Genomic DNA, 14,464 nt, shown 5'->3' on the forward strand with positions numbered 1-14,464 from the left:
CTTATAGTATAAGGGTCAGCCAGAGTGTGAAGCAGTTATATTTGTGGTATTCTAGAATGAGATAGTCTTTCATCTTTCCAATACATGTAATCTGTTATTTTGGTGGGCAATGGTCATATAAATACCCTTTTTGATATCATTATTTTCAACTACTTTTAGCAGTCAGAGACGTCACAGTGATGGCTGCAAGTGTCTTAAATACTTAATGCATGGACGGCTGTCATTTTTTTCATGCAGAATTTATTTAACATGTTATCGGTTTATTTTTTATCCCCTTCTACTTCAGTAGGGAATGCAGTGAATGTGTGTTGTAAGTAGTGACTCTTAGATCTAGGTGGCACTGCAATGCACAATTCTGTAGCATAGATGGAGGAATCATGCAGCACAATATTGTCAAATCAGACAACATTTATGTGGCAATCAGTTCTATTTTCTTAGACATTTCTGTTTTCTTAATATAGTTTGACAAGGGCCTGATTTAGAGGATGATGTGGTTCTTCCAGAAAACAGCAGAATTTCATACTGCACCTCTGGTGGGCAAACTACATTTTCCTCTGATGATGGAGATTCCACAAACTGACCCATTTCCCAAATATAGGTCATACGGGCACATACTCCAGACATAAATGGGGGAACTATTTAGTACTACTTCTTTACAGTCAGCCTCGAGGCAAATAAAGAGGGCAATCTCCTCACTCCAAACCACGGTCCAAAAGACTTGCATGTTAGTAGGAAGGATTTATGATCAATGAAATATGCTCATGTGCAAGATGATCAAGCAGAGCCTGGAGGAGCAGGGGAAGTGGAAGAAATAATGTGGATGGATAGGAATTCTGTACAAAATATAACCTAATATATTTTTAAAGATTGGGAGAATGTGAGGAGTTTGCCCTCACAGTTATATGTGGTCTGCGTTTTTGAAGCACTTTAACACTTGTATTTCAGTAGATCGTCACACTCTTTCTGCTGTTTTTCAGTGGTTGACTCAAGCTACCTTTAAAGATATGCAAAACCGAGAGGGTGTCATTTTTTCAGGATGACATTTTGGCACATCTGAATGATCATATAGAGCATAATTATTATTTGATGATGCCCTGAAAAGTTTGGAAACCGCTTTTGTGATATGGAAAAAATGTCAATTTAGGGACTTATTGGGGGCAACCGCTATCTGAAGGAGCCATCATGCAAAAGAGCAGTCTAGTGCAGGCTGGTATTATGGCACATGGACTAGTGGATAATGAACAGTCAATGTGTATGTCTGGGTCTATATCAGTCGAAGTTTGTAGGCGTATTTACGTGCAAGGTCTGATCTGTAAGAGTGTAAAAAAAAAAGCAGTACGTTTATTTTGATAAAACAGAAAAATGTGGGGAAGGGTTTAGGAATATTCAGAAGAGCATAAGCAGAGCAACAATGGGAGGTTTGAGTTGAGGAAAAATTATAATTTTAAGAACCAGTGACAGTTTAAGTGAATTTGGGGAAATGAAGGTGTGGAGTGATTTGCATCCTGGGAACACACAGTAACAGGAATCAGTCATTCTATCAGTGAGGCAGGAAAAGTCATGCTGTTGGGCTGTTCCGTGCTTCTATTTTATACTGTGGGAAGTGCCATTCTTAGTGAGTAGGAACCACAGGTGTTCACAATAGAGGGTTTTAAGATGGCTACTCTTAGAATAACTAGATGTGGGCTAAAGAGTGAGAGTACATTTTTAAAACGGAGTACTCCACGTGGTCGAGTAGCACAGTTGCAAACATTTGTCATGGTTTCTAGTGACTCTCCGAATGATTCTAAGGATTAAGAAGGTGGTTGATGTTGGAGAGGAATTGATGATAGAGGTGTAGGTAGGTGTTGTTCAAGAAAGAGAATGGAAAGGCACTATGGCGAGCGATGCACTGACAAGTGAAGTAATGGAATTATACAAACTAGTTTGCCCAAAAGAAGATAAACCAAAAAGGGAGTTGGAGACGTTTTGCAATGTTAAGACTGATTTTGTCCATTCTGGTTGGAAAATTGTGAAGGTGGATCAAATATGTTGTGTTTCAGAGTACATGAAATAAAAGATGGAAAAATGATACCCTAGGACCATCTGGGTAGATGCATTGTAAAATGTACAGAACAATAGACATAATGGTGATCTTGGGTGTATGACATGCTGGAATCTGCAATAGAATGCAGTAATACTTGTATCTCAAGGGAAGAAAAAGGTGGTTAAGTCACCAGTGCTAGTACCATGGAAACCATAGGGAAACTTAAGGGGTTAATTCACAACAGTAAATGTACATGTACTTGTGTGTATATTTACTACTACACTTAGGTGCAAGTCAACGGTTTTTAGCTATTTGCCACTTCTGTGTGTATATTTACAGATCGGTGCAAATGTACATCTTTCTATCCCCTGAGACCAGGTGTTGGAGGCTCCTACAACAGGCTTTACATTTGTAAAGTTACTACTGATAACCTTTCACACATAAATGGAGATCTCTTTTGGTTTAAAACAAATATTAAATCTATTTTAATATATAATAATATAAATGTAAATTCTTTAAAGACATTTATTAACAACTTAGAACTAATAACACGTAACAGCACATGAGCTCATCAGATTAATTGTGCAGTAATAATGCTTTTAAATATATTAACTTATGAATAGTAATTTTTAAACAATAAATAAAAAGGCCACCCGTGATAACGTTTTTATTTTTAATATGTAATAAAAAAATGTTAGTTGTTTTGAATTAATGTAAATCATTTTTAAAAATGTATCTTTTTTCTGATTGAGTTACATTTTAATATAATAAGAATTATAAATGTAACACTAATATATATATATATATGTATATATATATACTATATGTGTTTGTATATATATTTATATATATATATATATATATATATATATATATATATATATATATATATATATATATATGTGTGTGTGTGTTTAGAATGTAAATGTCAAAATAATTTAACATTAGTTTGTATGAGGAGTTATTTTATTTTGCTTTCGCCATTACTGTCTATCGGAGTTTGTTTCAGTACCTGTGATTGTCCATGTGTGGCACTTGACTTACTCCAAGGCTGGACTGGTGTACGTTTATACCGTTACAGCTGTAGGAGGACCACAACAAACAAGCATTTGCAATGCAACAGGTCTCGTGTTTGCTCATGTTAGAGCTGATAGCGTTGTAAACTCCTAACCCGACTTTTCACCTATCGGCAAAAGTGCATTTATGTACGTAACCCGAAAAGTGCAATTAACTATGTAAAGCGCTCGACTACTGCCAAGCGAAATCGCGCAAGTAAATTAGAGAAAAAGTAGTTCACGAGCCGGACAGAAAACAGCGAGCCTCACATGTTTTCTGTACTTGGTCGATGCGCTCGAGGAGGGCTAGCCACCAGAAAAGGCATGACGTATGCATGCCTTCGACTAATGAAAACAAGCAGATTTTATTAGACAAGCCCACAAACCAATGAAGAACACTGACGTGACGTTGACAGGGCTCCGAGCCCTTTTCTAAACCCTAAAGCACCTCGCTGCGATACGCATGCGCGAGCGCATGCAACGCAGGCTCGACCCTAAAAATAGGAGAATATAGCGTGAGGCATACAGCTGCGGCTGTCCGACCGCCACCCCGAGTCTGGCAGTCTTGTGAACACCAGACTTGTAATAGGGCCCTAAGTGACACAACAGGCAGGTATGGTAGTAAGATTTTAGCTTGCTTTAAAAAGCAAACAGATATTTATTGAAAATAACAATAACTTGTAGCCCGCTAAGCTCTGCTTATGATCTCACTTAATATATCACTTATGAAATATTTAATGACGTAAAGAAGTTATTTAACTGGACAATGTGATTCTCCAAAATTGATATCTTTGTAGATTCAAATGGTTGAATCTTTCCTGACGTTGAGATGGAAATCCTACAGTTATTACAATAAGAAGTGTAAAGCAAAACATTGAGCAGCAGAGTAAATTAAGTGACATTGGTAACCTGTTCACATTGTTTTATCGAGAACCAAACCCAAGTCAGTCAGGAAGCAGCTCTTGAATCAATCTTTCCCTCAAGGGCCACCATACCTCATATTTCTCAGTACGAGTGTAAAGGTAATAAATGAGGTGTCTAATGCGGTGAGCTGCTTTGGTGGAGAGGAGGGGAGGTGTGCTGGCGAATCTATGAACCCTAACAATACTGGAGAACCTCATTGTACAGGTAAGTAATTTGTTTTTTTCCAGTAATGAATTTTTCATATATTCACATGTTTGAATCCAAATAGCAGGCAGGAACAATCTTGACAGAGCATATTATGATACAGTGGAGGGAAGCGTACAACATAAACTGAAACGACCATGATTGATTCAATATAAATTATAGCTCACCTCATTGGAATGGATGATGAGGATCTTCTGGCCCACTGCAGCAGCATCCTTTACTGTGGCATCTAGGCAGTAGTGCTCACTGAAGGTATTACTGTTTCTCCATGTAGCTGCCCTGCTTATGACAGGTAGAGGAATTCTGTCAAACAAGGTAGTAGAAGTAGCCACACCCTTGTGGAATGCACTCAAACGTTTCCAGGTAATGGTCAAATAGCTTTTACATGGCTGAAAACTAGCCGCTGAGACCCAACAGATTATGCTACTGCTTGAGAGAGCTTGACCTTTTCATGGAGGAGCAAATGCTGTAAGGAGTTGGTCAGATTTTCTTAACGGTTTACTTCTCTCAGTGTAGAATTTTAAGCATCTTTTGACATCAACACTATGAGTTACGTGTGCTACATTGGTTGGATTCCTGTAGAAGGTATTGAACATTTTCATTTCATTGCGATGAAAGTCAAATAGGATAATATGGGGATTTGTCCTCCAAATTACTCTGTCATCTTTGAATTGTAAGTATGGTGGTTTAACTGTAAATGTCTGAGCTTCACTCGTTCTCCTGGCAGACGTATAGGCTAATAACAAAGCCAGTTTCCAAGAGACATACTTTAGATCGGCCTTGTGAATGGGTTCAAAAGGTACTAGCTCATTTAATTGAGGTAGTACTGAATGCTATAGCGATTTGATCCTGGGTTTCTTTATTGGAGGGAAAGCACTAAAAGGCCTTTAAAAAACCTCTTGATTAATCCATTTGCCAGAGTGATTTCTTGTTCAGTGATGCCTGAAATCATGAAATTGCTGCCAGGTGAACCTTGGCTAAGCTATGAGAAAGGTCAGAACATGCCATATGGAGCTTGTACGGTAGAATTCCCTCAGGAGTAGCCAAGAAAGAATGGATGGCATTATGAAGGTACCATATACAGAAATAAGACCATTTTGCCCTGTCTTATTTGTATATTCTGCTCTAGACTTCCCTAACATATCTCTGTATTATTGAGCAACATTTAAGAGATGGAATTAATTGTAGTTGGGAGCCAAACCAATACATTGTGAGACTCTAGTGTTGGATGAACAGCTCGAACCTTGTTCATTGTGGTCATTCCCGGCACCGGTCTGAGGAATATGATGTTCCAATAGCAGAAATAGTTCAGTGTACCAGAATTGTCTCCGCCATGCTAGAGCCACCTGTAAAATTCAACATGGCTCTCCCTTCATTTTGTTGAGTAGCATGAGTATAGTGTTGTGGTTTGACTCTTGCTCTAGGCAAGACTGCTGTTTTAAGGATGACAGTACTTATGTTTGTTGGCGATTATGCCAGTCCTACAAGTCGCAACTGTCGTCCCAACCTTCCCGGCTCACAAGCAGCACCTCACCAAAAACCCAAACAGTAAAAGGTGGTTTGTGGCAGCCTTTATGCATAGACTCAAGTGTGTGACTTCTCAGGGAGTATCGTGGTGAAACTGAGATTACCCATTTCTCACATGAACAACATGTCTCAATCAAACACAGGCAAAGAAGAAGATGCCGTAAAGTTTCAATAGGTTTTATTTAGCAAAACGGCAATCTGCGATAAGTTGCATGGGCTACAATGATTAGTATAATGAACAGTTCAAGAAACAGAATGGTAAAGACAAGATTCATTGATACAAAGACCCTCCCACCATCTTGCAATATCATGAAAAGATGTGAAGTGTGTAATATGTCCTCATACCCTAGCATAATGAGCCTAACCTCTAACCTAAAAGAGAGCTAGGTATGGTAAACCTAATCTGCCAATGCCATGTCCATGAAAAGAGCCCCCCAACCCTCGTTACCTTGGAATGAGGTCTTTAGCTCAGACTCCGTAGGGACACGAAGGCTGGGTCAGCGTCAAGTTGACGTGCAGCATTGATAACCGTGATTGCATCTGGTCGGAATCCCTCTGACTATCTGTTTAAGTGAGGAGTATTTATACAGATCTGCTTGGACCCCTGACGTAGGACTGTTCCCAAACAATAGATAACAAGGCATGCTTGGGATGCTAATTTATATAAACAATTACCTCGAAAGAATGAAGAGGGAAAGTGCCTAATGTGAACACCTACAGTTTGTTTATCTTTTTTGCTTGAAATTGGCGCCTTAGTGCAGTGGCACTGATAACGCAAAACTAAAACATGGGCCTAACTAAAAACAAGGCAGCCATCTTAAAAGGTTTAATTAAATAAATGTGCTAAAACAGAGCAAGCTAAGTAGGATAAAAGTCACTAGGTGACGGGGGCCCGAGTCTGCAAGCCAAAGGCTAAGCTAACTCCTGTATCCCATTAAATTAAACTAGGATTCACATCAGTAGATAGTAGAGGAGGGAAAGCATAAGCAAATATCCTTTCCCCACGCTATGGGGAAGGCACCCTCCCCCCAAATGATGCTTTGTGATGGTATCTTCTGGCTTAAAAGCAGCATTTCCTTATGAGAACTCTAGCAAATAGATCATGTTTGGTTTTCTCAAAAATTGTCAACAGGTACTGTTGATTCAGCTGCCACTTGATGTTCTTCTGAGAGTGTCTGGATACTTTTTGTGTATTTCTGTAATGTGCTGCACTTTGAGTGTCATTTGGTTTTGTAAAATCCATTTCCTGATCTTCTGGGCTTCCCTAGATAGTAATTGTGATTTTGTTTCTCCTTGGTTGTTCAAACATAGTGCTTCTGCTATCTATATGAACCAATACTACACATCTCTTTATTTTAGGGAGAAAATCATGGAGGCCTAAAGGAACTGCCTTCAGTTCTAAGAGAATCATAGGCATCTTTTCCTGGCATGAGTGTTTGCTGTTAACTTCTGGATCCTGCAAATGTGCTCCCCATCCTTACTAGGGATGCATTTGCAGTCATTTCGTACTGCAGAGATGAGCATACAAATTTTAGGCCTGAGAATATGTTTCATTCTGCATCCACCAAGTCATGCCTAATTTAATTTTTGAAGAGATTTGAATGATTTTTTTTTTTTAAGATCTCTTTCATTGCTTTATATTTGCATGAAAACGCATACAGAACAAAATAACTTCCCATCTTTTTGTGAGCCCCCCTCCCTTTCCACACTTTCCATCAATTATACAGAGGTGTTTGTTCGGTTCACAAATGAGTTACTTATTTGGTCTCTTGTACAATCTTCAACAGAAATATCTTAGTCAGCTATACATGATCTGGTTCTGATAAATTTGCCTCTGCATCAGAGTTAGAAGTGTTGGGTGTTCTAAAATTGTCCAGTATCGTGTTCCAATGCTGAGCGTTGTCTCTAGTTCCTAGGCCCCTGAGTGTTTCCCTTAGTAGTACTGTCCCTTCAGTTTCCGCCCACTTAATTAATGCATTTCTCCAACGATTTATCTGTGGGCCCTTCGGATCTTTCCAGTGTGAAGTTATTTCTCTCCTTGCTAGTATCAGGGACAGGTCTATGAATCGGTTTGTGATTTTATGCTTGCTAGGGCGAGGGAAATCTCCCAGAACCGCTACCATGGCTGATCGGGATAATGTTCTGCCCGTGCAAGTGGAGAGTGCCTCAAATATCCCCATCCAGTATTCCCCGATTAGTGGGCAACTCCAGAGCATGTGCAGCAACTCTGCTGCTAGTTCTGCACATCGAGGGCAGCTGGCATTTTCTACACCATAAATCTTTGATATCATATAGTGGGTTAGGTAAGCCCTGTGAAAGACATATATGTTTATTAATTTAAACCTGGCGTTTCTGGAAACTGTATATATGTGTGAGGTTATTCTGGTCCACTGTGTGTCATCTATTGTAACATCTAGTTCCCCCTGCCATTTGGTCTTAAGTTCACTTAAGGGAAGACATATGCTGGTTAGTAGAGATGTATATATCCCTGATATCAACCTCCCTTGGTCTCCTATAGTGCATATTTGGTCACAGGTAGTATGTCTGGGGGGTTCTTCTAGTCCTGTGCCCCATTGTCTACGAAGAGTTCTGGCAATTGCGTTAAAGGTTAGGAACAGCCCTGGTGGTAGCTGGAACCTATCCTGCAGTTCTGCATAAGAGCACAGTTTCCCATTATTATATAGAGCCCCTATGGTGTCGATCTGAAGTGCCATGAATTGGGTGATACCCCTTATCACGTGATTTCCTGCGACGGTTCCTATACAGATCAGGGGGGCCTCTGGCGAGTACGGTGTTCTGGTGTGTGTTCGTTTTAGGTATTGTTCCCAGCAGTGACGCGATGCTTCCCATTCTATCGGAAGCGGTTTATTCTGTTTCTTGGGGTTTAGTAGAATGCCCAGAATTCTATCACAGGAGCAGTGGAGAGGGGCCCTCAGTGCTTCCCCCACTGGGGGTGCTCTGATGAATCGTGCCAGCCATTGGAGTTGGCTCGCCCAATAGTATAATTCAAAGACAGGAACAGCCAAACCACCCTCTGCTGTTGTTCTCTAGAGGGTGCGCAATGCTATCCTTTGTCTGTTGGTTCCCCATATAAATCCTGTAATCAAGGACAAAATTGTTTTAAATACCACCCTCGGTATAATGAGTGGGATGGTTTGCGAAGTAATATAACACTCTAGGTAATACTATCATCTTAATCAGTGCAATTCTCCCAGTGACCGCTAGTGGAAGTGTCTGCCAGAATACCATGCTGTTTTTGATACTCCTAATCGTGCTCTGAATGTTCCCTTCTAATAAATCCTCAGCGGAGTGATAAATATTAACCCCTAAGTATTTGAATGTGGATGGGGACCACAGGAGACCCCGATTGTCCATTGGTTTTTCGATACCCCTAGTAGCTGGAAAAATGGACGACTTCCCCCAGTTTATCCGGAGCCCAGATGCAGCCCCATATTGTCATTGCTCCTGGTAGATCGGTCTCTGCGTTCCGGAGGAAGAGTAACATGTCATCCGCATAAAGAGCAATATGATGTGTCCAGGCATTGATTGTAATGCCTTCGTAGAACCTCTGGGACCTAGCTGATTGGGCGAGAGGCTCAACTGCCAACACAAAAAGCAAAGGTGATAGCGGGCAGCCCTGTCTTGTTCCCCTACTATGGCAAAGGAAGGGGATATTGTACGACCAGTGCGTACTCTCGCTGTGGGGTTTGTATAGAGAAGCCTCGTCCATTTGACAAACCCTTCTCCTAGTCCTAGCTGCAGCATCACTCGTTCTAGGTAGTCCCATCGTAGGCTATCAAAAGCCTTCTCGACATCTATTGAGATGATTACTACTCTAGTTGCGTCAGAGGGCAGGGCATGAAGGAGTGAAATCAATCTACGGATATTTTGGGCAGTGCTTCGCTGTGGGATGAATCCCGATTGGTCCTGATGGATTAATGAGGACATGTATGGTAAAAGTCTGTTAGCTAGTACCCTGCTTAGTATTCTATAATCTAAGTTCAACATTGATAGTGGGCGGTATGATTGAACTTCTGTGGGGGATTTGGTGGGTTTCAGAAGGGGAATCATTATGGCTTCTGTAGTGGAAGGAGGCAAGCTGTTGTGATTCCATGCCTCTGCATATAATATGCTGAGCTGGGAGGTTAATGAATCCTGATACGTAAGATAGAACTCCAAGGGGAGACCATCTGCTCCTGGTACCTTGCCCCTTGCCATACTCTGGATTGCCATCTTTATTTCTGTAAGCGATATGGGAGTCGCCAGGGCTATTCTATCTTCCCCTTTCAATGCCGGGAGGTTGAGGCTCCCCAGATCTTGTAATTGAGCGTCGCTGAGTTCTTCGGTGGGAGGGGCATATAACTCTGAGTAATATTTAAGAAAGGTGGCATTGATCTCCTTCTGTCCATATACTTTATTACCGGGGTGGTCTCTAACTCCACCACTATGGTTTGCTGTTGGGGCGGTTTGGCCGGCCAGGCCAGTAGGGCCCCTGCTCTGTCGCCCTCTGTATGTTGCTTCTGCAAGAATTGCTTGTAATCGAAACGAGACAATCTAGTGTTAGTTTCTATTATTCTAGCCCTTGTCTCTTCTAGTGTTGAAAGGTCGGGATGTGTTGGGTGCTTACGTTCGAGATCTCTAAGGGAGTTCTCGAGAGCGCCTAGTTCTATCTCTAACACCTTCCATACTCCCACAGTTGTGCTAATACAATATCCCCTGATCACTGTTTTAAATGATTCCCATTTGACAGATCTGGACAAAGCAGTTCCGGCATTTTTCTCGAAGAATTCCGTGATCTGCGTGCCCAGTTGGGTTCTAAAAGCCTGTCTTCAAGTAACTCTGCTCTCAGACGCCAAGTGGGAATCAAAGGTCTCTCGCCGCACCAGGCCAAAGAAATCAATAAGGGATTATGATCTGAGATGGTGCGGCCAAGATACTCGGCCTTCGCCACCACAGATTGCACCTCTGGAGACGCCAAAAAGGTGTCCAGTCGTACATGCAGGTCGTGAACTGCTGAATAGAAAGAGTATTCTCTATTGGGGGGATTAATTTTGCGCCAACAATCCGTTAGTTGCCAGTGTTTTTGCCACTGCTGGAAGTGCAGTGCTGTTTTATGGGTTACGGATTGTGACAATGGTGGGTGCGATCTATCCATTGCGGTATCCATTACACAATTAAAGTCTCCTCCTATTAACGTAGTGCTAGTGAGAAGTGTGCTCATGACCAGTGATAGTCTGTCTAGGAATCTTCCATGTTCGTGATTTGGGGCGTATAGTCCCGCAAGAGTTACCTCTCTCCCGTCCAATCTACCAGAAATCACTACGTATCTTCCCTCAGTGTCGATCAAGGTATGAAGAACCTGTAATGGGACGTAATGATCCATATCAACAATCCCCTCGCAAACGCTGAGTGGGTAGTGGCTAATATTTGTCCCCTCCAGCGCTTTTTCAAGGCCTTGATCTCCTGCTCCAACAAGTGAGTTTCTTGTAAGATAGCTATGTGCACTCCCCTTCGTTTAAGGAAACTGTGAACCTTGTACCTCTTGGACATGTTATTTAGGCCCCTGATATTCCATGTGATTATCTTGTATTCTGTGGTCCTAATTTAAGGAGGGATGTAGAGGCGGCCTACTAACACCGCTCTATTACTAGTACTGAACAAACCTATTGAGTTTCGTAATCTAAGGTGTGAACCGTTTGGGCTGCGAGATAGATGTGCCTGATAAACCCTGAAAACAACACAACCAAAATCAAACCCCCTTTGTAACTCCCTCTCCCCAGGACCGGTACCTACAACTCTCCCCGTCCAAACCATTACAACTATTGTAATCTTAATTATCAACCTATTGGAGGGAGGCGTGCCAGAGACCAAGAGGCAGCGCCCCGGACCCTTCCCCAGGCCCGATCATTTGTAATGTGCCGGTTGAGAAATGACATCCAGGTTTCTATCGCTCTATATTCACGGTTGGGTCCCAGCAATGTCCCTAAACAGAGTGATGTTCCCCCACAATTGTCAGCTCACTTGCCAACTTGTTCTTTCAATGAGGTCAAATAATCTCGTCCGCTGTTCTTGGGGTGATCAAAGGCAAGCAGATGAGAGTGTCCTGGGAGGATATTGAGGAATGTTCGCAGTTTGAATCAACGTCTGATGCAGCATCTGGGGTCCGGCGTGTATGGAAATCTTCCCCGCTTAACGCTGCTGTTGTTTCCACCGCATCACGCATCTCCTGTTGTGACTGACGTTTCGATGGAGCCGCTTCTGTGGTCTTCTTCCGGGATCTGCTATGTTTCTTCCCGGGGTTTCGGAATGTTCGGTCGCCGGTTGCTCTGCAGTGGATGTTAAGCGATTCGAGCCATTCCATCGCCAGCTGAGGTGTGAGAAAAAAATGGGTCCTGTTATTGTATTCCACTCGGAGTTTTGCTGGGAAGAGCATGGCATATTTTATACCATGCTCACGCATGGCTCGTTTTACTGCGATGTAGGATGCCCTTTGTGCCTGTGTTTCTCTCGTAAAGTGTGGGAATACCATGACCTTTTGGCCATCCAATTGAATCTCTCTTTGCTGGCGGGATTGTGACAGTACGTAGTCTCTATCTTTGTGGTGGAGTAATCTAGCGATTATAGGCCGTGGCCTGACTCCCGGTGGGGGTGGTCCGCCAGGGATCTTGTGGGCTCGTTCCATCGCAAAAAATGGTAAAAAGCCCTCTGATGCTATTGTGTCTCTAAGCCACTGTTCCAGGAATATTTCTGTATTAGCTACTGTGGTCTCCGCCCCCTACGGAACTCCCACCAATCTGATGTTGTTCCGTCGGGCTCGGTTTTTGGCATCCTCCGCCCTTGCCTCCAATGTTTTCAGCCGTGTGGTCAGGTCTTTAATTTCTGAGGATGAGTCTTTGTGTGCCGCTAATACTCCTGTCAGCGTAGTCTCGGGCAAACCCACCATTTCCTTTAATTTACGGTGGTCGTCTCGCAAAAGGGAAAGATCTGTGGTGAGGTTATCGATTTTACGCTCAAGCGCTTCTCGGGAATCTTTAATGGCCAGCAGCACAGTGTCCAGAGTAGTTTCTTGTTGTTCGTGCCCCGTTTGCGATTCTCTGGCGGGCGTTGGGGGTGGATTCTCAGTGCGCGAGGAGTCCCCCGCTGGTGATTTGTCGTGTTTTTTGGGTTTTACCATTGTAATAGGTCTCAGGTGGCGAAGGCCGTTCGTATTAGTGGAAGGTGGTATCGTTCGTCAGCATTGTCCAGCCCGTATGTCGTCTGTCTCTGTCCCAGTGCTCTCACGTGGCGAGTGTTATTAGAAGTTCACCGTTTTGAGCTGTTTGACCATGAGGGAGTTCTCTCATAATTATGCCCGCGTTGGTCGTCGGCATTGCACACTGTTCTGATAACAGGGGGAAGTTCTGTGCCGGAGTTTGCGGGCTCCCTTTCCAGTGCGAGACCGCGGTCTCCAATTCCTCTCAATGTGCCAGTATTAGTTCCTGTCTCGGGAGGTGGTTTCTGCGTTTACCCTGGTCTTTCGGCAGCTGGTATTCCTACTCACCGGAGCTGTCTCTCTCTCATTCGATGTTCCCGGTACTTCGTTCCTTATCTGCTCCTCTCTATTCCCTCCGAATTTGTTGATGTTCCGCTTCGTATTGTTGCTCTCGCCATTGGTGGCGAAGGTGTTTGAGCCCCTTGCGCCCCTCAATAGATGGTGTGGAGGTCCTTACCTCCGCGGGACCTTCGCATCCTCTCAGCTGAGGGCCTTGATTACACTTGATTCACTACCTTGTTGCGGCTGTCATTTTGGGTCACAGTAGCCGCAACGTTGTCGGAGCGTTTTCCGGGTAGACTCTGCCCCAGGTTTGGACGACGCGGTCCCTACTCGTGCTGCATATTCTCCGATTGCTTCTCTTAAATTTTTTAAACCTTTGGTCGTTATTATGGCAGGGTTTAAGCTTTGGGCCTGGATTGTGGCCCGAGGTGGCTGCACTACGCTGCATTCGCTGTTGTTCCGCTTCGTACTGTTGCTCTCGCTGTTGGTGGCGAAGGTGTCTGAGCCCCTTGCGCCCTTCAGTGGGTGGTGTGGGGGTCCTCACCACCACGGGACCTTCGTATCCTCTCGGCCGAGGGCCGTGGTTGTAATGGGTTCATTGCTCTGTCACGGCCGCCATTTTGGGTCGCGGCAGCTGCGAAGTTGTCGGGGGAGTTTTCCGGGCGATCTCTGCCCCAAAGTGGGGCACTGCGGTTCCTACTTGTGCTGTATATTCTCCGATCGCTTCTCTTCAATTTTTAAGACCTCCGGACGTTATTATGGCAGGATTTAAGCTTCGGGCCTGGATTGTGGCCCGAGGGCGCCGCACTACGCCGCATTCGCTGATGTTCCGCTTCGTACTGTTTCTCTCGCCATTGGTGGCGAAGGTGTCTGAGCCCCTTGTGCCCTCCAATGAATGGTGTGGGGGTCCTCACCTCCACGGGACCTTCGTATCCTCTCAGCCGTGGGCCGCGGTTGCAACGGGTTCACTGCTCTGTCGCGCCACCATTTTGGGTCGCGGCAGCCGCAAAGTTGTCGGGGGGAGTTATGTTTGAACTGAAGTCAACTTTCTTTTGGCAGGGAAGATGCTGGATTCATCAGTCTTTTTAACTCTTTCGTCTGTGGAAAAGGCTTTGCATAATATTTTATCTAGGACGCTCTGAGAAATGTTTTTTTGTGTGGAGAGTTGGAGATAAGATTTGTCTTTGTTGATTT

General features: G+C 43.5%; 1 protein-coding gene across 2 annotated transcripts in view; it reads left to right on the forward strand.

The window, feature by feature from the left end:
• The window catches only part of RNF213 (ring finger protein 213), a 1,978,231-nt gene that overhangs the window by 1,423,001 nt on the left and 540,766 nt on the right, over positions 1-14,464 (forward strand). The gene's annotated exons all lie outside the window — the stretch shown is intronic.

This window comes from Pleurodeles waltl, chromosome 7 (assembly GCF_031143425.1).
Source record: "Pleurodeles waltl isolate 20211129_DDA chromosome 7, aPleWal1.hap1.20221129, whole genome shotgun sequence".
In the NCBI taxonomy this organism is placed as follows: Eukaryota; Metazoa; Chordata; class Amphibia; order Caudata; family Salamandridae; genus Pleurodeles; species Pleurodeles waltl.